The following is a 26,012-nucleotide window of genomic DNA, read 5'->3' on the forward strand; positions in this document are numbered from 1 at the left end:
CAGGTTTCCGCCTGCCAAATCAGTTCTGTTATACTCACAGACACTATTTTAACAGTTTTGGCAACTGTTTTCTATCAAATCCACCAATTATATGCATATCCTATCTTCTGGGCCTGAGTAGCAGACAGTTTAATTTGGGCATTCCGAATGCTTCCCCTACCCTAGAGAAGTTAACCTTGTCAAGCATTACAGGAAAAGACTCCATGCTGTTATCCTTGCCAGAGGTTGTTGCACTAAGTACTAAATGAAGAGTGCCAATAATTATGAAACCTTGATTTTGGTTCAATTTATTTTGTATTAAATAATTGAAAGATTTTAGTTGGTTCCATTGAAACATTAATAAAGTACAGTATTTCTCACATGTTGGTGTTTTGAGTTTCTCTCTATAATTATATTGTTTATATTTTTTTAAGTATTGTTTGTGCATTGTCAGTCAGGGGTGCCAGTAATTTTTGAGCCCACTGTATCATTTAAAATATATTATATTAAGCAAACCAGACGACGCAATTTTCATGTTTTTAGCCAGGGGCACAATTCAACACAGTTTAGTGAGTCTGTCAGATCAGAGGAAGCAGGGATGACCAGGGGTGTTCTCTTGATAAGTGTGTAAATTAGACAATTTTCCTGTCCTGCTAAACATTCAAAATGTAAAAAGTACTTTTGGGTGTCAGGGAAAATGTAAGGAGTAAAAAGTACCTTATTCTCTTCAGGAATGTAGTGGAGTAAAAGTAAAAGTTGTCAAAAATATAAATAGTAAAGTAAAGTACAAATACCCCATATTTTTACTTATGTACTTTACACCACTGCCCAATGGCACACATGTTCAAAGTGGATGGTCCATGATAAAGTCCCGATTTCAATGTCTGAGGTATAATTGGACTTTCCCAAACAGACTAATGTCTCACTTGGGCCACCACCACCTTTACCATCCATTCTGTCTTGTCCATTCGGCAACCAGTTATACCAGTAACATGAGAGATGTTTGGAACGGTTCTCTCCCAATGCTCGCTCCACCAGATACTGTGTACAGGTTGCTGGCTCGGTCTCAGGTCTCACGATAGAAGTGGTGAGGGACCATAATGAATGCCATTTTCGCCATTTCTTCAGCCGGTCAGAGGGGGAGGTTTGAGATCCACACTGTTCTCGGCCAAATTATAGATGCATATAGATACCATCTGTGGTCACCTTCGCCATAACCGCGAGAGAGGATAGACCAGAACAACAGTTTAGTTTTGGGCATTTCTGATTCAAGAAATCCAGACAAATGATTTACTGTATGACAAATTGTTACTTCTACCAGTATTATTAATACAAATTTGTAAGACATGTCAAAGAGAATAACAGTAAAAAAAAAAAAAAAATGGCTTATACTCCCCAATCATATTGACGACCTCACCGCAGAGCTACATGGTTAAGGAGTTAAACGGCTAATTCTTATAGAGAAATCTCGACCATCCACCAGACCCAATCTGGTGAGATTTATATTAAAGCAATGCAGAAACAGAACAAACAAAACAAACAGCAATACACTTCTGCATATATCATTTGATATACTTCTTTCTTTTACAGGCAGGCATGTGAACAAAATCTATTTGCATTTTTAACCAAAAAGCCTCAGGGGACTAGTAATCCCCCCTTTGACACATGAATCACATCGTGATCAATGTGTAAAAACAACAACATTTCTGGTTAAATAAATGGGAAACATTTCAAAGGGAGAGATAGGGACACCACATCCTCTCCTAATGGAGAAAATAAACAATTTGTTAAATCTTAATCAGTCCAAACAATAAAACATTTGAATTTTTACTTTCCATTTTACTTTTCAATGAACTTCCCATTTCCTTTCTTTCCCACTTTCTTTCTTACTTTCACTGACTACATATCTGCTTACTTTAACTCATACTCCCTCTCAATCACCATCACCCAGTACATTTCTCATCCCCCTCAAATACTTGTTTCCCTTTACAATCTCTCCGTCTAACGTTACTTTATCAGCTGAGCAAGAAGTAAAAGATTATAGACAAAACATGATCACTTCTGTTAAAAGGGAGGCCACAGTCCTCCCTCCACTCTTTAATCATTAGTGTTTTAATCCACTCCAACATTTACTGTATATACTATAACCAATCTCTATCAAATTATCCACAACGGGACCAATACTTTTCTCACCCCTTAAATACATACGCCTAAGTTTGGATATGCACGTTTGTATATTATTATTATTATTACTTTATCAAATCTCCAGTAATCGATTATACAGACATACAATTTCTCAAATGTTTTTTTTTCTTCATATCTTCACAGAATCCATATATCTGAACCCCTAGAAAACATTATATATCGAAACGTATTATCCAAATACAGTATTCAACTCTCACTTCTCTATTTTCACAACTCATAGCTCTCAGGCTACATAGACATTTCATCTATGCCTACAAAAAGTACTGCCAATGCCAAATCCCCTCTCTGGGATTTAGGATCCTTGTCACTGCTTTTATTTTCCCTACAAATTCATGTTTAAATTGACTTACTGAAATTCGGTTAGTTGTCCTGTTCAGATTCATGAATGTGGTGTGTTCCCCCAGGCAATCATTAGTGGAGGTCTGGTCAGGGCGGGTCCACGTAGTCTTTAGTCAGGAATTTCCTTCACTCTCCCTCGGAGAGTGCCACCCGGTGTCTCCTTCAAAGATCTTCACTAATGCTCTCCCCAGACAGAATCACACATCCCTTTTTCATGACGCCATTAAACTCGGTCCACCCGTATCGCACTATGAGGTAGAGCATTCCACTTCTGACACCAATCCCATCTTGAGTTCCTATCTCACTCACACACACACACAAAATAGAGGAGTGATCAGTTCCTACCACCTAAATCATATAATTGCATGGCTGCTAAAATATTGCCTAACTTGTCGTTGAACCACTGGAGAACTAATCCAAATTGTTATCTTACCCACATAAAAAGTAGACAGTTTTGCTATGATACTTACATTCAACTATATGAGAAACAGTTCTTCCAGTCCACTGATCTCTTAGCACTGTCTGTTGGCTGTGGGCTTAAATTCTATAGAAGTCTTTTCTTATTTCTAAAGTGGTGTTTGGTTTATAGCTATCACAGGTTCACCTTATTATTTTATACCATCAACTCTTACTGATCAGTTCCTCAGGCTCACCTAGTTGAGAACGTTCCTCAGAGCCTCCCACACTAGTCTTGTTGCCCCGGTCACCTGGCTCACCTAATTGAGAGTGCTCCTCAGAGCCTCCCACACTAGTCTTGTTGCCCCGGTCACCCGGCTCACCTAATTGAGAGTGCTCCTCAGAGCCTCCCACACTAGTCTTGTTGCCCCGGTCACCCGGCTCACCTAATTGAGAGTGCTCCTCAGAGCCTCCCACACTAGTCTTGTTGCCCCGGTCACCCGGCACACCTAATTGAGAGTGCTCCTCAGATTCTCCCACACTAGTCTTGTTGCCCAGGTCACCCGGCTCACCTAATTGAGAGTGCTCCTCAGAGCCTCCCACACTAGTCTTGTTGCCTCGGTCACCCGGCTCACCTAATTGAGAGTTCTCCTCAGAGCCTCCCACACTAGTCTTGTTGACTCATCGCCAAGAATGTCGTGGATGTTCCAAAGAATCAGGAGAGACTTGGATAATTCTTCAAGTAATCATACGTTAATATCGATGAATTATTGCAATAGCGGAGCTGGTCAATGACCACCCGTAGGTGATTCGTTGAGAGCCCGACAATACAGGAAATGCTGAGGTCTTATATAGTGACCTAAAAATGCTTAGTCCTGGCTGCTTCCACCACACAGTAGCAGATCTGGGCATCATAAGCTACCTTGTTATCTTCTTGTGGCTATGTGTATCGGGTCATAGCGCACAAACAAGTGATAACATTACTTTCGTTACTCTCTGTTCAAGCCAGCCACTGTTCTCTTCATATCTCCACACAGCTGTGCCCTTGGAAGATAGTAAAAGACAGGATGGACTGAAAAACTGTGGTCACTCTGAGGCTCTTTGTCTTGACCATGTGACTAAGTCTTAAACAGACAGTGGAAATGTACAGGTTTAAGGCTCATACAGCGCATGTGCATTAAAGTTTAGCATTAAGAACTATTAAAGTAATTATTCATTATATTGTCTCTGCTATACAAGCTTAAAGAAGTTATACAGAATTTTTCCCTCTCAAAGTCCCTCTCTGGTGGGTTCAATCTTGGAAGGATTCTGAAAGTTGCAACCCACCATAAAAATATGTCCCCCTCTGGTGGTTTCCCCAGGTAGGATTTCTGCAAGCTGCAGACCACCACAAGAATGGTCAGGGGATGTCCTGGTTGTGGATCGTCGTTCCGGACCTGTCGTCCAGGCTGGTGGATCTAGGCAGTAACTTAGACAGACATTAATAACACCCAACACTCACGAAATACATCATTACATTTCTTCCTTCTTCTTCCTTTTCTTACTGGTGGTTGTTTGTGGCTCTATCATTTCCTAAGTGTCAAAGAAATAAAAATAAAATGAAGATTAAAACAAATGAAAAAGTATACAAAATATAGTTACCACACTTTAATTATCTAATTGGACTCTATTCTAAATACGTCCAAGGTTTTGGCTAAATGACGCTATCATTGCATTTTGTGTAATGTCATATCTAGGGTGGTGTGTTGCTTAGGACACTATCCTAAGTTGATAACTACATGATAAATGCACAGCTGTAAGGCACTAGCTTCGGACAGTCAACAGGGATGACCTATGGACCTCTGGGGAGAAAATAAAGCTGGTATTTTGCTCAGACCCTTAAGTTATCCTAGTATAAATCCTCATAAAAATGTACGTTGTACATGTGCGTTTGTGCTTACACAAGCGCACATGCCAATGGAAAGAAAACCAAGTATCCTGGTAGGCTACAACCTGTTCAGAATGAGTCCGACGTCATCAGATCATTTCAATGTCAACGACCGTGTGTCAGTAAGAATTGGTGCCGACCTCAAACCATATGCCAAGTGGACCTGTAGTGGTTTACTACATGTCAATGCGTCTTATACCATTGTAGTGGCGATATGTATGAAGGAATCTATTTCATAGCAATGTTATCCATGGTGGAGCTAACCTCACGACGGAAGCACTGAACCAGTCGTACGCGGTGTGATCGTGGTTCATGACTTCTAATAACCTTCCTCCTGAATGGAGGGTTCTATTTATTAGCGGTATGTGTGGTATGTGTGTTAACCGTCAGAAGAGTGTTTTGGAGATTGCATGTGTTGCTATCTGAGTGACTACTACGTCCTCTGTCGCTGTTATCAATGGAAATTCGACTTGTTAGGTCTCTACCTTGTTACTGACTGTGGCTGTACTGACTGTTGCTGGCATTGGCACTGGTACCAAAGTGGACCAGCTATCCTACTAAATTATTCTGAAATGTTATCCTACCGGAACACATGATTAGAGCATTTTAGTTGAGACTACACATGGCAAGGAATTATTATTATTTTTAAAAAAAATTGTGGGGGGGGGGGGGGGCTGGAAAGTCCACTAGACTTCTTTTATGACCAATGTGGTACACCTCAGCGTATCTCAAGATGTATTCTAAGGTTATCCCCGTTGAGGGCTTGTCCGCTCCTCTCAAATTTACAACTTGATTTGTTTCCTGATCGGCTGTCTCGTACAGTGTTGCACGAAGTCTCGACCCCACCCCCACCCCCTGGCCTCGACAAGGCTCATAATAGGTCTGGGCTGGTATTCCCCCCCTTTGTGTCTCAGGACCCTTCACCAGCGGTTGGTGTTGGTGTCTGAGGCACAAACGGAAAAGTCGAACCCTTTGCACGAGTTGTTAGTAGATTGGCTGTCACCTTTCAACCAAATCTCCTGGTGTTTGTGCTTCAAAATGCTCAGTGGCTATCGTGGCCTGCCAGTCATCACAGCGTCCGCATGGGGCAACCGTTCCAGTACCTACCAAATGAGATGAGGATATCTTTCGGCGATATAGCACAGTGTTTCAGCAGTTGGAATCACCGGGTCAGTGGCGGGACTGACGGCATTAGTTTCATTGAAAGGGGTTTCAATCCCTTTCAAAGCGGTAAATCTTCGGAAGCAGAGTCCACTCTGAACATAGAGGCTTTGTTTCCTGATACGGAAGTGTCTGAAGGAATAGAGAAGTTAATCTTAGCTACAGTATCGCATGACTCCAAAGAGGAGGGAAATTGCTCACTCACAAAGATGACTGTCTCGAAATATTGAAAAGAATAGTCAGGTTGGCTGGTTGGATGTGATGAGATATCACAAGAGGTATCGAAACGTTTGTTTCCCAAGGGGTCCTTTCGACAGATACTCCTCGTGGATGACTGTGTTGCAGTCAGTGTTAGGAGAAGATCATTTGGTCAGTGGAGACGGCATGGTTACCTGTGACCACAATTGGTTGTTTTTCCAATCCATCAGTGGGACCAAACCATCCATCAAGTCTGCTCTGAGTAGCAGGTGTTCAGTTTCGAGGCTGTTAACATACACAGGGTGAACAAGCGATATGTCTTCAAATCAAATCCAATTTTATTTGTCAGATACACATGGTTAGCAGATGTTAGTGCGAGTGTAGCGAAATGCTTGTGCTTCTAGTTCCGACAATGCAGTAATAACCAACAAGTAATCTAGCTAACAATTCCAAAACTACTACCTTATAGACACAAGTGATGGTACAGAGCGGCATAGGCAAGATACAGTAGATGGTATTGAGTGCAGTATATACATATGAGATGAGTATGTAAACAAAGTGGCATAGTTAAAGTGGCTAGTGATACATGTATTACATAAGGATGCAGTAGATGATATAGAGTACAGTATATACGTATACATATGAGATGAATAATGTAGGGTATGTAAACATTATATTAGGTAGCATTGTTTAAAGTGGCTAGTGATATATTTTACATCATTTCCCATCAATTCCCATTATTAAAGTGGCTGGAGTTGAGTCAGTGTGTTGGCAGCAGCCACTCAATGTTAGTGGTGGCTGTTTAACAGTCTGATGGCCTTGAGATAGAAGCTGTTTTTCAGTCTCTCGGTCCCAGCTTTGATGCACCTGTACTGACCTCGCCTTCTGGATGATAGCGGGGTGAACAGGCAGTGGCTCGGGTGGTTGTTGTCCTTGATGATCTTTATGGCCTTCCTGTGACATCGGGTGGTGTAGGTGTCCTGGAGGGCAGGTAGTTTGCCCTCGGTGATGCGTTGTGCAGACCTCACTATCCTCTGGAGAGCCTTACGGTTGTGGGCGGAGCAGTTGCCGTACCAGGCGGTGATACAGCCCGACAGGATGCTCTCGATTGTGCATCTGTAGAAGTTTGTGAGTGCTTTTGGTGACAAGCCGAATTTCTTCAGCCTCCTGAGGTTGAAGAGGCGCTGCTGCGCCTTCTTCACGATGCTGTCTGTGTGGGTGGACCAATTCAGTTTGTCTGTGATGTGTACGCCAAGGAACTTAAAACTTACTACCCTCTCCACTACTGTTCCATCGATGTGGATAGGGGGGTGTTCCTTCTGCTGTTTCCTGAAGTCCACAATCATCTCCTTAGTTTTGTTGACGTTGAGTGTGAGGTTATTTTCCTGACACCACACTCCGAGGGCCCTCACCTCCTCCATGTAGGCCGTCTCGTCGTTGTTGGTAATCAAGCCTACCACTGTTGTGTCATCCGCAAACTTGATGATTGAGTTGGAGGCGTGCGTGGCCACGCAGTCGTGGGTGAACAGGGAGTACAGGAGAGGGCTCAAAACGCACCCTTGTGGGGCCCCAGTGTTGAGGATCAGCGGGGTGGAGATGTTGTTGCCTACACTCACCACCTGGGGGCGGCCCGTCAGGAAGTCCAGTACCCAGTTGCACAGGGCGGGGTCGAGACCCAGGGTCTCGAGCTTGATGACGAGCTTGGAGGGCACTATGGTGTTAAATGCCGAGCTGTAGTCGATGAACAGCATTCTCACATAGGTATTCCTCTTGTCCAGATGGGTTAGGGCAGTGTGCAGTGTGGTTGAGATTGCATCGTCTGTGGACCTATTTGGGCGGTAAGCAAATTGGAGTGGGTCTAGGGTGTCAGGTAGGGTGGAGGTGATATGGTCCTTGACTAGTCTCTCAAAGCACTTCATGATGACAGAAGTGAGGTAGTCGTTTAGCTCAGTTACCTTAGCTTTCTTGGGAACAGGAACAATGGTGGCCCTCTTGAAGCATGTGGGAACAACAGACTGGGATAGGGATTTATTGAATATGTCCGTCTTGGAAGTGTAGTTTCAGCATGAGCGCATTGTGAGAGGCAAGGTAGTCTGAGTGAAACCTTAAAGTTCAGTGTCGCTTCATTCCATTTTTAACCAACATTTAGCTGGGTTCAAAGCCCTTTTGAGATCATTGAACAATGTTTGAGAGATGAGCGATATTGTCGAGCCCGAATCAATTAGCGCATCACAGGTTAAGCAGTCCTCCAGGACTGTTTTGAGGTATGGCCTCTGAGTTGCGTTTTGTGGTCATATTCCCCACAAAGTGGAGTGGTTGTTCGCAACGATGTGATGTGTAATTTGTGTTCATGGTCAAAACAGATAAACGTATCTGGGTTTGAGTGGAATTGGCTATTGCGATGTTGTTTACCAGACATGTTGTCCAGCAATTCCACGACTAGTCATGGTGATATATCTTTTTCCACTTTCTCAAATTGTTGCTGTGTTTGTACTTCTCTTAGCAGAGCTTCTAGAGAGCATCGGTCTACATTTTGATTGTCATTGAACCCGATGTACCACTTGCTACCCTTGTGCTCTGACACTTTGTGTGTGTTGGGTGCAGGAATGTAGCGATCAGATTGATTGTAGCTGTAGTCGTTTCACTGGGAAAGCACTTTATAGTTATTTTGACTGCAGTGGTTATTGGTATCGTGGTTTTGTGGTAGATACCATTGTTATGCGTCATCTCTTAATGCACCCATCACTGATAACGCACCCTCTAACTGGAGCGAGTGCTCCTGATCAATCTTCAAACCCGAGATGTCAGGGCTCTTAGCGCGGCTCACTTTTGTTGCTTCAAAAACTGTGCTCGCAAGCTCTCTGAGTTGTGAGATTGGCAAACCAATGTGGGCTGTAGGGCCCAACTAGTTAACCTCTCTAGGGTATGTGGGACGCTAGCGTCCCACCTGGCCAACATCCAGTGAGAATGCAGAGCGCCAAATTAAAATACAGAAATACTCATAATAATTCAGAAAAGATACAACTATTTTACATAGGTATAAAGATTAACTTCTTGTGAATCGAACCACAGTGTCAGATTTTTTAAATGCTTTACGGCGAAAGCATACCTTACGATTATTTGAGAACATAGCCCAGCAGACAAATCATTACAAACAGTAACCAGCCAAGTAGAAGAGTTACACAAGTCAGAAATAGAGATAAAATTAATCACTTACCTTTGATGATCTTCATATGGTTGCACTCAGAAGACAATCATTTATTCAATAAATGTTCCTTTTGTTCGATAAAGTCTCTTTATATCCAAAAACTTCAGTTTTGTTTGCGCATTTTCTTCAGTAATCCACAGGCTCAAACGCAGACGAAAAAATCTCAATTGTATCCGTAAAGTTCGTAGAAACATTTCAAACGATGTTCATAATCAATCCTCAGGTTGTTTTTAGCCTAAATAATCGATAATATTTCAACTGAACAATAAAGTGTTCAATATAAAAGGTAAACAAGAAAGGCACTCTCTCGGTCGTGCACATGAAAAAGCTCTGTGACACGGCAGGGTCCACTCATTCAGACTGCTCTTACTCCCTAATTTTTCAGAATACAAGCCTGAAACAATTTCTAAAGACTTGACATCTAGTGGAAGGCATAGGAACTGCAATTTGAGTCTTAAGACAATGGATACTGTACCGGCATTGAATAGAAAACTACACAAAAACAAAATCCTACTTCCTGAATGGATTTCTCTCAGGTTTTTGCCTGCCAAATCAGTTCTGTTATACTCACATTATTATTATTTATGATTATTTTCTATCCAAATCTACACCTTATATGCATATCCTATCTTCTGAGCCTGAGTAGAAGGCAGTTTAATTTGGGCACGCTTTTCATCCAAAATTCCAAATGCTGCCCCCTACCCTAGAGAAGTTGGTGCACAATTGGTGGCTGACTAAATACTTTTTTGCCCCACTGTATTTTCAGAATGATTGAGACGTAAGGTAATGCAGTAACACTTGACATCAAGTTCTTATACTTGTTTAGTAACTGTGATTACTACAATAGTAACATCAACATTGAAGTTAAATAGGACTTTAGAAATTGATTTATAATTGCATATTAATGGAGTTATTACATAAGTGGAATAAGGAACTGTGACTATTCCTCTTGTGTACAGTTGTTACAGAAACTCTCAGCTCATTGCTATGCAATATAATGCAATTACCAAAATATTATGTAATAACATGCTAATAAAATGTTGCTCCAAAAGTAATTTTTATTACACAGGAAAGAACATTTTATTGTTAATGAAGTTTTACTGAGAATGCCAACAGTAACAACATATAGCTATTGTGTAGAAAGATAACAAAATATCCCAGAACTGCCGTTTTGAATCAACTACAGCCAATGGGAAAGGGAAAGCGGGGATACCTAGTCAGTTGTACAACTGAATGCCTTCAACTGAAATGTGTCTTTTACCCAACCCCTCTGAATCAGTGTAGGTGGATAATTATATACGTTTGTGTTCTGAGTAAACTATCCCTTTAACACCAGAACTGCCTGGCATATTAGCCTATAAGTACCCGCTAGAGAACATTGAGAACGTTGCCGGGCCTCCCCTTTGGCATATGTATCAGATGCATTTCAACCCGCAAGGTGCTCAAGAATAAGTACCAACACTTGATAAATAGTACATAAACTATTTAAAGGATGAATTGCATGAAGAAATATTCTTGGAAATACATCCATGTAAAAATATAGATAGAGTCAATGATATGTTTTGCATAAGTCTCCCATTTCTCGACATATCTAGCCTATGATGCATCAACATTCAAATAGTTGAATAAATACATGTCATATATGCTAACCGAAGAATAAACCTTTGGTTGTGGTAACATTAGAATACTAAAAATACATTATTTCAAGGAACATAATAGCATTTTCATTAGTTTGTTACTCTAGGCTATAAGTAAAAAGGAAATCCTCTAGTACATGTCCATCACTGTCACGCCCTGGCCATAGAGAGCTTTTATTCTCTATGTTGGTAAGGTCAGGTTATCTAGGTGAATTATATTTCTATGTTGGCCTAGTATGGTTCCCAATCAGAGGCAGCTGTTTATCGTTGTCTCTGATTGGGGATCATATTTAGGTAGCCATTTTCCCATTGTGCTTTGTGGGATCTTGTCTATGTATAGTTGCCTGTGACCATTATATTAGCGTCACTTTTCTTTTGTTCGTTTTGTTCTTTAAAGTTTTCTATTCCAAAATAAAGGATGGAAACATACTGCGTTGCATCTTGGTCCACTCCTTATAACGATCGTGACAATCACAAAGAATTCCATTATAATTTTGTTTTGGCAGGTCTAAAGAAACATTGTGGAAATAAGAAAATGTATTTTTTTAAAACAACAGAATAGCATATTTAATTTGATTATGTTACTCGTCTTTGCTTCGTAGCCAGACCCATGCTACCATGTGAGTGGTCATGTGCTAGACAGCACGGATATTCCTGCAAAAAGCTGCACCTTTTGAATTTTGAGAGTTATTTGACAAAGGTAGGTGTCATAGAGACTACAGAATATATTCTCTCTGATACTATATAGAAATCTACATGTTTCACCTGCATGCAATTTGATAAAGCGATGCTCCTTTCCCTGCATCTGTCAATTCCAAATCTGCGTCCATCTCTTCATGTACAATTTGATAACTGATGAGATTGTCACTCATTGTCAATTTAATCTAGTCTTTAGGCTGACTCTTATGTGGGAAATTAGTTTCGTATAGTTTAGGTGCAGTTTCTATGGGCCGACTGCGCAGGCTGACAGGCATCATTTGTTTCCCCTCACTCATCACCTTACATAGTCAAGGATATGTTTTGCATTATTCCAAAGGGCTACTACGACACATAGCTTGTTTTCGTTTCCCTTACAATACATTTGATTAGAAATAGAGTAATAGTAAATAAAACAGTCCCGTAACAGCTTCTTTTACAAAGTAAAACATAAAAGAGAATGAGATCAACTCAAGGCGCACGGTCAAATGATTAACATGAGCACCAACGCTGATAAATACACTGAAAATCATTCCTTGTAAGTTTTGACAGTTAATTACTGGCAGCACAGTAGCCAGTAAATTACTGTAGACTTACAGGAAATTGTTTTTAGATTCTGAAAATATAGTATTGTCACGGTCGTCATAATGAGGAGACCAAGGCGCTTTTAATGAAAAGAAGGAACACTGAACAAAACAACAAAACGAACCGTGAAGCTAAATGACTAGTGCAAACAGGCAACTAAACATAGAATAACAACCCACAAACTATCCAAGGAATATGGCTACCTAAATATGGTCCCCGACCAGAGACACGATAAACAGCTGCCTCTGATTGAGAACCAATCTAGGCAACCATAGACATAAAAACACCTAGACTAGGTAAACCCCATAAACATACATAAACCCCTAGACAATACAAAACTACACTAACCACCCTTACTGTAGATTTACACAACAAATATATATATTGTACTGTATTCTGTGGGGTACAACATTCTCACATATGGGTGCAGCAAATATAGCCTCTTACAAGGCACATCTCAAAATAGGTTAAAGAGCCAAAGATTCTTTCACCACCCACAATGCACCATAATTCACGGTATGCTGCTCTAAATATACAGCACAAACTCATTATTACACTTTTGTTGTTCTAAATTAAATCAACCTCTTCCCCGTCCTTATCATTCAGTTCGGCCTAATTTAAATTTGATTGTGAAGTAACGTGCACAATCATTGCCCATTCATCCATTTGTCATTCAGTGGGCTGGCATCATTTGCTTTCCCTCGCTAAATAATCTCAAATAGAGTCAAGGATATGTTTTGTATTATTCTAAAGGCCTACTGCGAGAAGTAGCATGTTTTTGTTTTTCTTACAATAAATTTGACTAGTAATAGAGTTATAGTAAATAAAACACCCCGTAACAGGTTATGTTGACAAAGTAAAACATAAAAGGCAATAATATCAACCCGCAAGGAATGCTGTCTTTTTGGCTATAAACATGAGAGCCAATGCGAATAAATAGGCATAACACAAACTCATCATTACACTATTGTGGTTCTAAATTAAATCAACCTTTTCACCCTCCTTATCATTCAGTTAGGCCTCATTTAAATTCAATTGTGAAGTAACGTGCACAATTATCGCCCATTCATCCATTTGTCATTCATTCAGTGAGGAGAGAAAGACACATTAGCGTCTGGCTGGGTTCCAATGTTCTACAGCTCATTGTCTTGGCGGATTAAGTTGGGAATAGATGTGTAAAGAGAACCATGTAAACATGATGTACATACTTGCCTGTTTGTGATATCAAAATTCTGACAAATTAGCAATGTAAAATACAAACATTTAGGAAGAGTCAGGGAAGGAGCCTGACGTAGCTTTTTTGGGGAGGGGCGATAATGTTTTTTACACAATCAAACGTCATTGGCCTATAGCAGTTCTAGTGTTAAAGGTGGTACAGTGTGTTTGAAACGAACCCTTCAGATGCATAAAGAGGTTCAAATGTGTTTTTGCTAAGCATTTCAATTGCTGTTTGCAATGTATGCAAATGTCTTTGAATTACTATGCAGTATTTTCAGGTCTCATTAAATGAATTGCAGCTTTAAATCTTGCTAGTGTTATGTTGAAAGAGTCATACAGTAGTTGAGCGTCTAAACTTAGTACAGTGCCTTGCGAAAGTATTCGGCCCCCTTGAACTTTGCGACCTTTTGCCACATTTCAGGCTTCAAACATAAAGATATAAAACTGTATTTTTTTGTGAAGAATCAACAACAAGTGGGACAGAATCATGAAGTGGAACGACATTTATTGGATATTTCAAACTTTTTTAACAAATCAAAAACTGAAAAATTGGGCGTGTAAAATCATTCAGCCCCCTTAAGTTAATACTTTGTAGCGCCACCTTTTGCTGCGATTACAGCTGTAAGTCGCTTGGGGTATGTCTCTATCAGTTTTGCACATCGAGAGACTGACATTTTTTCCCATTCCTCCTTGCAAAACAGCTCGAGCTCAGTGAGGTTGGATGGAGAGCATTTGTGAACAGCAGTTTTCAGTTCTTTCCACAGATTCTCGATTGGATTCAGGTCTGGACTTTGACTTGGCCATTCTAACACCTGGATATGTTTATTTTTGAACCATTCCATTGTAGATTTTGCTTTATGTTTTGGATCATTGTCTTGTTGGAAGACAAATCTCCGTCCCAGTCTCAGGTCTTTTGCAGACTCCATCAGGTTCTTCCAGAATGGTCCTGTATTTGTCTCCATCCATCTTCTCATCAATTTTAACCATCTTCCCTGTCCCTGCTGAAGAAAAGCAGGCCCAAACCATGATTGACAGTGGGGATGGTGTGTTCAGGGTGATGAGCTGTGTTGCTTTTACGCCAAACATAACGTTTTGCATTGTTGCCAAAAAGTTCAATTTTGGTTTCATCTGACCAGAGCACCTTCTTCCACATGTTTGGTGTGTCTCCCAGGTGGCTTGTGGCAAACTTTAAACAACACTTTTTATGGATATCTTTAAGAAATGGCTTTCTTCTTGCCACTCTTCCATAAAGGCCAGATTTGTGCAATATACGACTGATTGTTGTCCTATGGACAGAGTCTCCCACCTCAGCTGTAGATCTCTGCAGTTCATCCAGAGTGATCATGGGCCTCTTGGCTGCATCTCTGATCAGTCTTCTCCTTGTATGAGCTGAAAGTTTAGAGGGACGGCCAGGTCTTGGTAGATTTGCAGTGGTCTGATACTCCTTCCATCTCAATATTATCGCTTGCACAGTGCTCCTTGGGATGTTTAAAGCTTGGGAAATCTTTTTGTATCCAAATCCGGCTTTAAACTTCTTCACAACAGTATCTCGGACCTGCCTGGTGTGTTCCTTGTTCTTCATGATGCTCTCTGCGCTTTTAACGGACCTCTGAGACTATCACAGTGCAAGTGCATTTATACGGAGACTTGATTACACACAGGTGGATTGTATTTATCATCATTAGTCATTTAGGTCAACATTGGATCATTCAGAGATCCTCACTGAACTTCTGGAGAGAGTTTGCTGCACTGAAAGTAAAGGGGCTGAATAATTTTGCACGCCCAATTTCTCAGTTTTTGATTTGTTAAAAAAGTTTGAAATATCCAATAAATGTCGTTCCACTTCATGATTCTGTCCCACTTGTTGTTGATTCTTCACAAAAAAAATACAGTTTTATATCTTTATGTTTGAAGCCTGAAATGTGGCAAAAGGTCGCAAAGTTGGTCACAGATACTTAAAAAAAAGGTAGGTGGGTGGATCAGAAAACCAGTCAGTATCTGGTGTGACCACCAGATGCCTCATGAGGTGTGACACATCTCCTTCGCATAGAGTTGATCAGGCCTGTGGAATGTTGTCCCACTCCTCTTCAATGGCTGTGCGAAGTTGCTGGATATTGTCTGGAACTGTACCGCACTGTCGTACACATTGATCCAGAACATCCCAAATATGCTCAATGGGTGACATGTCTGGTGAGTATGCAGGCTGTGGAAGAATGTGGACATTCTCAGCTTCCTGGAGTTGTGTATAGATCCTTGTGACATGGGGCCGTGCATTATCATGCTGAAACATGAGGTGATGGTGGCGGAAGAATGGCACGACAATAGGCCTCAGGATCTCATCACAGTATCTCTGTGCATTCAAATTACTATTGATAAAATGTAATTATGTTTGTTATCCGTAGCTTATGCCTGCACATATCATACCAAGGCCACCATGGGGCACTCTGTTCACAACATTGACATCAGCAAACTGATCGCCCACACTACACCATACACATGGTCTGTGGTTGTGAGGCAGGTTGGACGTATTGCCAAATTCTGTAAAACAACGTTGGAGGTGGCTTATGGTAGAGAAATTAACATTACATTCTCTGGCAACAGATCATCGAGACATTTCTGCAGTCAACATGCCAATTGCACTCTCCCTTGAGATATCTATGGCATTGTGTTGTATGACAAAACTGCACATTTTAGAGTGGCTTTTATTGTTCCCAGCACAAGGTGCATCTGTGTAATGATCATGATGTTTTATCCGCTTCTTGATATACCACACCTATAAGGTGGATGCATTGTCTTGGCAAAGGAGAAATGCTCAATAACAGGGATGTAAACAAATTTGTGCGCCAAATTTGAGAGAAATCGGCTTTTTGTGCGCATGGAACATTTCGGGGATCTTTTATTTCAGCTCATGAAACACGGAACCAACCCTTTACATGTTGCGTTTAGATTTTTGTTCAGTGTATACTCAAATCGTTTTGAAAAAAAGTTTACTTTCTGAAAGCTGTATTCAAATAATTATAAAAAGGGATCTGTATTCATGTAGTTGTAGTGACCTCGAAATAAACTATTTGTTCCCCTGAAAAAGGGTTACTTTCCACAAAGTGTAGTAAAAACTATAGTTATCCCAGGTCTTGCATCTACAAGTTTACATTATTTCCAACAACACTATGCAAATCATGACTACAGCATGTGTTTTTTGTTTTGTGTGTGTGTGTGTGTGTGTGTGTGTGTTTGTGTGTGTGTGTGTGTGTGTGTGTGTGTGTGTGTGTGTGTGTGTGTGTGTGTGTGTGTGTGAGGGGATGTGGTGAGGGGTGGGGGTTGGAGCAGTTGATTCGTACAGTATACAGTGCACTACTTTTTTTGTATTAATTTTTTTACCAGAGCCATATGGACACTAAATAATGAGTAGGGTGCCATTTGGGGACATACATTGTATGGAATGTTTTGTATCCATGACCCTGATGTTCCATGTTCCATGTTTGTGCTCAGTATGCACTTTAATGTGTATGGTTGGATTCTCCTTCTGCATGGAACTCAACATGATTAATTATTGCTTTATGGCTTCAGACCCTCCTAGGCAGGGACAGACTGGGACCGGAAATTGGCTCAAGCATTTCTAACACAATGGCCCATTTTTCCCTCAAGACCCTCACAATGGCCCTTTTTTCCCCTCGAGGCCACCATTATTAGCCAAATAATGCTAATTATGTGCAAAACCCCCAATTTAGACAGGCCCACTGGCATAAAGATGGACCAATCCATTTGGCATTTACCCAAACTGCCCTTTGGCCAGTCCGTTTCTGTAGTCGGGTGACATTTATGGACATATTACAATCGTCAATTATTTTCCCTTCCCTAAAAGAGACGTTTCTCTCTGTTAACTTCCATGGTTTAGAAGTTGAATTTCAGAATTTTCAAGTCCTGTGTTGAGACTTCAATTCCTGACGCAACAGCAAAGTCCTTTCACTGTATGTGTTCATGAAAAATTCAACCGTATGGAGATACATCTGAAAGTAATAATGTAGCTGCTTAAACGTTAAAAACATCAAAGTTGCTCAGACAGATACAGGAACACCCATCCTACACTGAAAGAAAAATAGTTTATTTAATGGCTTTTCCTTTTCCTTGGAGAACTCTTGCCCGATAAATAACCTTTGAGTTAAGTGTGGGGTTCTTGACGTGGCATCTAATGTTCTTCAGAATTCTAAAAGGTTCTTGAAATGCAGATGTTATTTTCCTAGCACTCAGCAAATTGGCCCATGTTAACTAGTGTTTATTTCTCAATTCAACATTTCTAGTGTTAATTCAATAGTTAACACTGTAAAGAGTTAAATTAACACTTAGAGGTAAGGTATGGTGTCCCGCTAGCGGGACTTTGTGCTTAAAGGAATCAAATGTTTCTGAAGGCGACAGAAAAAGTGTGCCTTCCTCTCCTACCTCTAAAAGTGTGCATCAAACTATTTGAGCATGCAGGGCAAAATGTAAGTACAGTGCCTTCCGAAAGTATTCATCCCCCTTGGCGTTTTTCCTATTTTGTTTAATTACAACCTGTAATTTAAATTGATTTTATTTGGATTTCTTGTAATGGACATACACAAAATAGTCGAAATTGGTGAAGTGAAATGAAAAAAATTACTTATTAAAAAAAAATTAAAAAATAAAAACATAAAAGTGGTGCATGCATAAATGTCCGTATTCACCCCCTTTGCTATGAAGCCCCTAAATAGGATCTAGTGCAACCAATTACCTTCAAAAGTCACATAATTAGTTAAATAAAGTCCACCTGTGTCACATAATCTGTGACATGATCACAGTATATATACACCTGTTCTGAGTCTGCAACATCACTAAGCAAGGGGCACCACCAAGCAAGAGGCACCATGAAGACCAAGGAGCTCTCCAAACAGGTCAGGGACAAAGTTGTGGAGAAGTACAGATCAGGGTTGGGTTATAAAAAAATATCAGAAACTTTGAACATCCAACGGAGCACCATTAAATCCATTAATAAAAAATTGAAAGAATATGCCACTAGAACAAAGCTGCCAAGAGAGGGCTGCCCACCAAAACTCACGGACCAGGCAAGGAGGGCATTAATCAGAGAGGCAACAAAGAGACCAAAGATAAACCCTGAAGGAGCTGCAAAGCTCCAGAGCAGAGATTGGAGTATCTGTCCATATGACCACTTTAAGCCGTATGGAGGATGGAGGAGTGGCCAGAAAAAAGCCATTGCTTAAAAAAAAAAATAAACAGGCACGTTTGGTGTTCGCCACAAGACATGTGGGGGACTCCCCAAACATATGGAAGAAGGTACTCTGGTCAGATGAGACTAAAATTAAGCTTTTGGGCCATCAAGGTAAACGCTATGTCTGATGCAAACCCAACACCTCTCATCACCACAAGAACATCATCCCCACTGTGAAGCATGGTTGTGGCAGCATCATGCAGTGGATAAGTTTTTAATCGGCAGGGACCTGGAAACTGGTCAGAATTGAAGGAATGATAGATGGCACTAAATACAGGGAAATTCTTGAGGGAAACCTGTTTCAGTCTTCCAGAGATTTGAGACTGGCACAGAGGTTCACCATCCAGCAGAAGGTATAGTTATGAATAGTTATGCACGCTCAAGTTTTCTGGTTTTTAAAAAACGTATTTCTTGTTAGTTTCACAATAAATAAAAAATTGCATCTTTAAAGTGGTATTCGTGTTGCTTAAATCAAATGATACAACACCCCCCAAAATCAATTTTAATTCCAGGTTGTAAGGCAACAAAATAGGACAAATGCCAAGGGGGTGAATACTTTAGCAAGCCATTGTACTCCCTCCCCTATTCCCAGGATGCAAGCATGCGTAATAACAAATCAACATTCTATATAAATATATGAACCTGGTGAAATTCAAAGTATTTTAACAACTGTTATACTTCTAGTTTTAATCAAGTTTGATCATAAAGTTACTGGTCCCCTCCCTCACATCAAACATTTGGATTCATAATTAAGGGGACAAGGTGACATCATCGTAACTCTCATTTGAATACACCAATAGTAACATGATCGCCTCTACCTATTTTAAACAAGTACCGCCTTGTAACCAACATTGGAGAAGGCATGTTTGCAGAGGGGCGTGGTTTATATAGCTAGATAGCTACTCTACTGGTGCCAAAATGTAACTGTAGGGTGTCAGCAAATATAACTAAAAGTTGACCCTATTCATCTATGGCAAAGATACTTATATGTTTCTCCTTTCATCTGTGTCTGGTGTTAGCTGGTTACTGGCTAGCTAGGTGTTCAGCCAGCATGGAACAGAAGGGTTCGTTAAAAACTCAGACGTCAAGTCAACACATTGATCAGTGCTGCTGTGAACTGTATACATAAATACATTTCAAAACACAAATATTGGGTTTATTTTGAGACGTTGATATTCTTTATGGTATTTTGTCATTTTTGCCCTTCCGTGTGTGTGTGCGGCATGTTGACTGGCGATGAAACGCCACAGTGAGGACACATGCATCGTCACATAGAAGAATACAAGTGTTTGTTATTGCTCCCACTGAGGTGAATATCAATGAATCTCCCTCTGGATGCTCAGTCATCATTATGGAGAGAGCTGAGCACTGTGCGACACCAATTATGGAACGGTGGTGCAGCACAGAGGCAATTAATGACTTTAATAGGCCTATAAGCAAGCACGCACGCATACACACACAGGAATGGAAAATACCATTAAGATCAATGTATCAAAATGAACTAGAATATAATTGTATTTTGTAATGTATTCAATTAAAATGCATGTGTTTTGTATTTTACAACACAAAATTACATTTGCGAGTAGCCGGCCCGAACAGCAACAACATTCTCAGTAACGGATACAACAACATTTACATGCTATGACTGTGATACAGTATGTTGTTGTTTCAGTCAATCAATCAAATATATTTATAAAGCCCTTCTTACGTCAGCTGATGTCACAAAGTGCTGTACAGAATCCCAGTCTAAAACCACAAACAGAAAGCAATGCAGGTGTAGAAGAACGGCGGCTAGGAAAAACTCGCTAGAAAAAAACCTAGAGAGGAACTAGGCGATGAGGGGTGGTCCAGTCCTCTTCTGGCTGTGCCAGGTGGAGATTATAACAGAACATGGCCAAGATGTTCAAATGTTCATAGATGACCAGCAGGGAGAAACGTTTATCTACCTTAGTTGAGCAAGTCACTCTAGATAAGTGTCTGCTAAATAACCAAATTGTAAATGTGTATGTGAAAATGAACATACCAAAATGAACTACAAAGCACACTGGGTATTATTATTGGCCTTGTTTCGGGACGGAGCTCATTAGAATAATACTCAGCATGCTTTGCAATTGTAAATTTTTACATATTCATTTATATTTAGTTAGTTTAGCAGATGCTCTTATCACACCATAGTGCCATCAGACTTTTGATACAAAATGTGAACTACAATTTTTTTTAAATGGTAGAGAAAAGTATTTTGTATTTTGACAATACAAATAACAGAATTACTGTATTTTGAAAATACAAAATACATTGGACTGTAGTTCAGCCCAGTGTAATTCATATGACAAAATATTCAAAAGTAATTGAAATACGTATTTCAAATACATGTAATAGACATTCTTCCCATCTCCACACACACACACACACACACACACACACACACACACACACACACACACACACACACACACACACACACACACACACACACACACACACACACACACACACACACACACACAGAGACCTTATACAGTGCCAAGTGGAAGTCTACACACCCCTTGCACAGTCTTAATTCTATTTTAAAAGAGAATCAATGAGATTTTCTTCAGACTGATGTACACAACCTACTTCACATTTTCAAAGTGAAAGAAAAAGCCTCAAACATTTTCCAATTTGACAGTAGCTCACGGGCATCTCAGTGGCAAATATATGTCTGTATTTTGTATTACAGTACAATTGCTGGAATATAAATACGGTATTAAAGAAAGTACTGTGTAATGACACACAGTACAATAGCGTAAAAAATAGGTGAAGTATTTACACATTACAATATATATGAAGGAATATTCAGTGTTTTATATCACTTGCACTTCTATAGACCTTCCAAAGTGGCAGCAACTACCAGAATGGCTTTCGTAAGTGTTGAGTGTTCCTGAATGGTCTAATCTCAGTCATGAGTTAAATCTGTTTGAAAATCTGGGTTGGACTATTGAATATTGAATATTGCTGTCATGACTCCGAAACCAAATTTAATGAGCTTGAACAATTTTGACAAAAACAATGGATAAATGTAGCCCTAAAGAATTGTGCAAAGTTGGTAGAATCTTATTGAAAATGATTCAGCGCTGTAATGGCTGCCAAAGGTGCTTCCGCAAAGTTTTACATTAACTCTGGGTTGTGAAGACATCATTCATTTGGAAATGTTTTATCATTTTTCTCTCACTTTGAAAATGTGGAGTAGGTGGTAAAGATAGATAGGGAAAAAAACGAATTCCTTCCCTTTTTAGATAAGATTTTTAAGCAGCAAAATGTAAAAACTGTGGAAAGGGTGTGGAGACTTTCACTAGCGCCTGAATGTTAACTCTTAGATGTTAAGTCCCCATTTGTAGGAGACTTTGAGTGGTTCTGGACTAGTTCCGACTGATATTTCTGTGTACAGCACACTCTTTGAACGACACAACATCAATTGCCTTAAACTACCGAAAAGCGCTGCTTGTCCCGATACTTATGCACTATTGCAGTGTTTATTTGCATAGGGAGCAACATGCCACATTTTCAGGCCTATCCAGGCACAGGAACGATTTCCTGTGTCAGCTGCGCATGCAATAGCGCATATGAAATGAGGGAGTTTAGCAGATGCAACAATAGTAGTTTAATCTCGCAGTGATGTTCTCAGGTGGATTTATAGAGCTCAAGTTATTTAAAAAAAAAATACATTTGTGGAATTGAAACACAGACGGACAAAATCGTACTTAAAGTTGTAATGAGTCTGCACACATTTGAATGGCGACTCTGCACCGCTCAGTGGACGTTTAGGAGAAAAGTCTCTCTGTCGTCAGTTATATGAAATAATGCCAATATTGTGCTGTCACTAAATATAACCATATTTATTTTACAGTTATAGGAAAGGTGAAATCGTGGGCACCCTATTCCCTATATAGTGCACTACTTTTGATCAGAGCCCTATGGGTCATATATAGGGCACTATATGAGGAATAGTGTACCATTTAGGCAGGGTTGGGGAGTATTGGATTACATGGTGTTTTTTAAACGGTAACTGTAATCCTTTACGTTACCAGCAAAAAATTGTAATCAGATTAAATGTACTTTTGAAAAACTAGATGATTACTTAGAGCATTACTTTTACATTCAGAAAGGATGTTTTGCGGAAAAAAAATCTTTGACACTTCTCTGTTTTCTCAATGACATTCAAATCAGCATTGAAAAAAGGCGCAAGTTTAAGTTTGTTCCACCTGAGAGAGTCTGACCACAAGTCAGACACCACTATGATAACACACCAAATGGGTTTGATGGATCGCGGGAAAAGAGCAGGAATAGGCTTTTGGAGGCTACAGTCCAATCTGTCTTCCAATGGTGCGACTGCTGTCGGCCAAAGATTATCCAACTTGAATAAATGCTTGGAGGTGAGGATGACAGCAGTGGTGTCGTCTACGGCGATAAAGATATCACTTATTATTGATATCTACATAACGCATTGATGTGAATCACACTGCTGATCTCTCATTTAGCTATTTGTGCCTTACGGATTGTGGTTGTTGTGGATGGCTGTTCACAAATCTAAATATGTATTTGAACCCAATAATGGTTGAATTCAAGAAGTTTAAGCTGCCTATCAATCATTGTTTTTGAAACCGGTGGACAGCCAGTGAAAAATGCGCTCTTACAACAACTGCATAGTGCAGATCCCAGCCTATGGAATAAAAGTGGGGCTTTCATTGCTCAATCTAATTCATGCTGATAAAAAAAAATCTATAGGCCTAATGGACACATGCTCAAACGTGTACACTTTTGATTGACTTAAAAGGAGTTTTTACATCTATTTTTGGACTTATAAATTATATATTCAGTACCAGTCAAGAGTTTGGACACACCTACTCATTCAAGGGTTTTTCTTTTCTTTTTACTATTGTCTACATTGTAGAATAATAGTGAAGACATCAAAACTGTGAAATAACACATAAGGAATCATGTAGTAACCAAAAAAGTGTTAAACAAATCAAAATGTATTTTAGATTTTAGATTCTTCAAAGTAGCCACCCTTTGCTGTGATGACAGCTTTGCAAACTCTTGGCAAAGCATGTAATTCCATGAGCACAGGATTTATTTTTCAACTCGAATCAATGACAATAAAAAACAACAGAGTAGAGCTGGCTTATAAATCCTTAGTTTTGGGGTCATGCTCAGGTAAAACAATTTGGCTAATCTATACTTCCACATTTTCAAGTGCTATTCTTGAAGATCAAGGGGTATAACATTTATTGTAATGACTGGAATTCTAATAGACTTTGGTTTTTAATGTAAAGATATCATTCAAATGTTCATAAATGACCAGCATGGTCAAATAATAATAATCACAGTAGTTGTCGAGAGTGCAACAGGTCAGCACCTCAGGAGTAAATGTCAGTTGGCTTTTCATAGCCGATCATTTAGAGTATCTCTACCGCTCCTGCTGTCTCTAGAGAGTTGAAAACAGCAGGTCTGGGACAGGTAGCACGTCCGGTGAACAGGTCAGGGTTCCATAGCCCCAGGCAGAACAGTTGAAACTGGAGCAGCAGTACGGCCAGGTGGACTGGGGACAGCAAGGAGTCATCATGCCAGGTAGTCCTGAGGCATGGTCCTAGGGCTCATGTCCTCCGAGAGAGAGAAAGAAGGAAAGAGCGAAAGAGAGAATTAGAGAGAGCATACTTAAATTCACACAGGACACTGGATAAGACAGGAGAAGTACTCCAGATATAACTAACTGACCCTAGCCCCCCGACACATAAACTACTGCAGCATAAATACTTGAGGCTGAGACAGGAGGGGTCAGGAGACACTGTGGCCCCATCCGATGATACCCACAGACAGGGCCAGAACACAATGCCAATTTCTGGGTCGATTAAACCCATAAATAAAAACGTAGTCTAAATTGTGAGGATTATTATTTTCTAGCCAAAGAGAAAAAACAGGCGTTTGGTGAGAAATAATGACATACTATACTAAAACTAATTTACTCCTGGCCTAGATTTCAAATTTCTTCATCATTCTATTTTGACGGAAACAGACTTCCTGAATAACATAATGCATTATAATAACAACATAATGTAATCACAGAGAGGAGGAGAGAAAGAAACAGAGAGAGAAAGAGACAGAGGGAGAGAGAGACAGAGAAGGAGAGAGAGAGAGAGAAATAGAGAGAGAGAGCGAGAAGGAGAGAGAGAGTGACGTACATAACACAGCTTGTTGTTCTGTTATGGAGGATTGTACACACACACACACACACACACACAGGGCCTTAGGCGTACTGAGTAGCATGTGTTCATTAAAGCAGACCTGTTCCACTGGGCCTCTCCAGGATAACACGACCCCCTTTGAGGTCGTGGTGATTGCAGGCAGGCAGGCTCTTGCATTTGGTCGGACACAGTGAACATGTTCCTGATGGTAATCAGTCCCACAGGGGTTGATCAGTCAGCAGATGGATGGAGACCGTGGAGGGATAGAGGTCCTGTGGTCTTCATAGACCCCCAGTCCAATCCTGTCAATATCGTTGAGTTTTAGAGTGTATTAAAAGAGATCACACTGTATCGAAATACATTTAGATCAAGTTTCTGTCCCCTTCTCTCATTCCAACTTTCCCTCAATGTGAATGTGTATTCCTCTTATTCCGCTCTCCATCCCAATGACCCTTCTCTTTCCCACTCTCATCCCTTGTCTCACCCCTTTTTACCCATTCCCCTCTCTCCCCTCTTCCTCTGTCTCCTCTGTCTCCACCCCTCACTGCACCAGTCCCCGTGTGCCCATCTTTCGCCCCATGTTCCATCCATCCAAGAATGAGTAATCGGGTTTGCTTCGCCGTGGTAACCACGCTCTATTTTAAGGAGGCGATACATAATTAAGACAGACTGGACCTGGAGGGAGAGAGTCACAGGAGAGAGAGAGGATGTGTGTGTGTGTCTATGTGTGTGTGTGTGTGTGTGTGTGTGTGTGTGTGTGTGTGTGTGTGTGTGTGTGTGTGTGTGTGTGTGTGTGTGTGTGTGTGTGTGTGTTTGTGTGTGTATTCATGTGCGATTATGTGTGTCCTGTTTGAAAAACAATTCAACTTTCTTCATTGCATGTGTTAATATTATGTTGTCTGTTCGATGTTTATGTTGTCTGTCCAATACCATTGTAATGATATAATTTCTCGTAGAAAGAAGGTAAGCTATTTAATTTTCACAGGTTGCATAACACCAA

The 26,012-nt window shown here is 40.3% G+C and overlaps 1 protein-coding gene across 2 annotated transcripts in view; it reads left to right on the forward strand.

Annotated features, from left to right (window-relative positions):
- The window catches only part of dlgap1b (discs, large (Drosophila) homolog-associated protein 1b), a 269,804-nt gene that overhangs the window by 147,815 nt on the left and 95,977 nt on the right, over positions 1–26,012 (forward strand). The window lies entirely within an intron of this gene.

Source organism: Oncorhynchus kisutch, linkage group LG11 (genome assembly GCF_002021735.2).
Source record: "Oncorhynchus kisutch isolate 150728-3 linkage group LG11, Okis_V2, whole genome shotgun sequence".
NCBI lineage: Eukaryota > Metazoa > Chordata > Actinopteri > Salmoniformes > Salmonidae > Oncorhynchus > Oncorhynchus kisutch.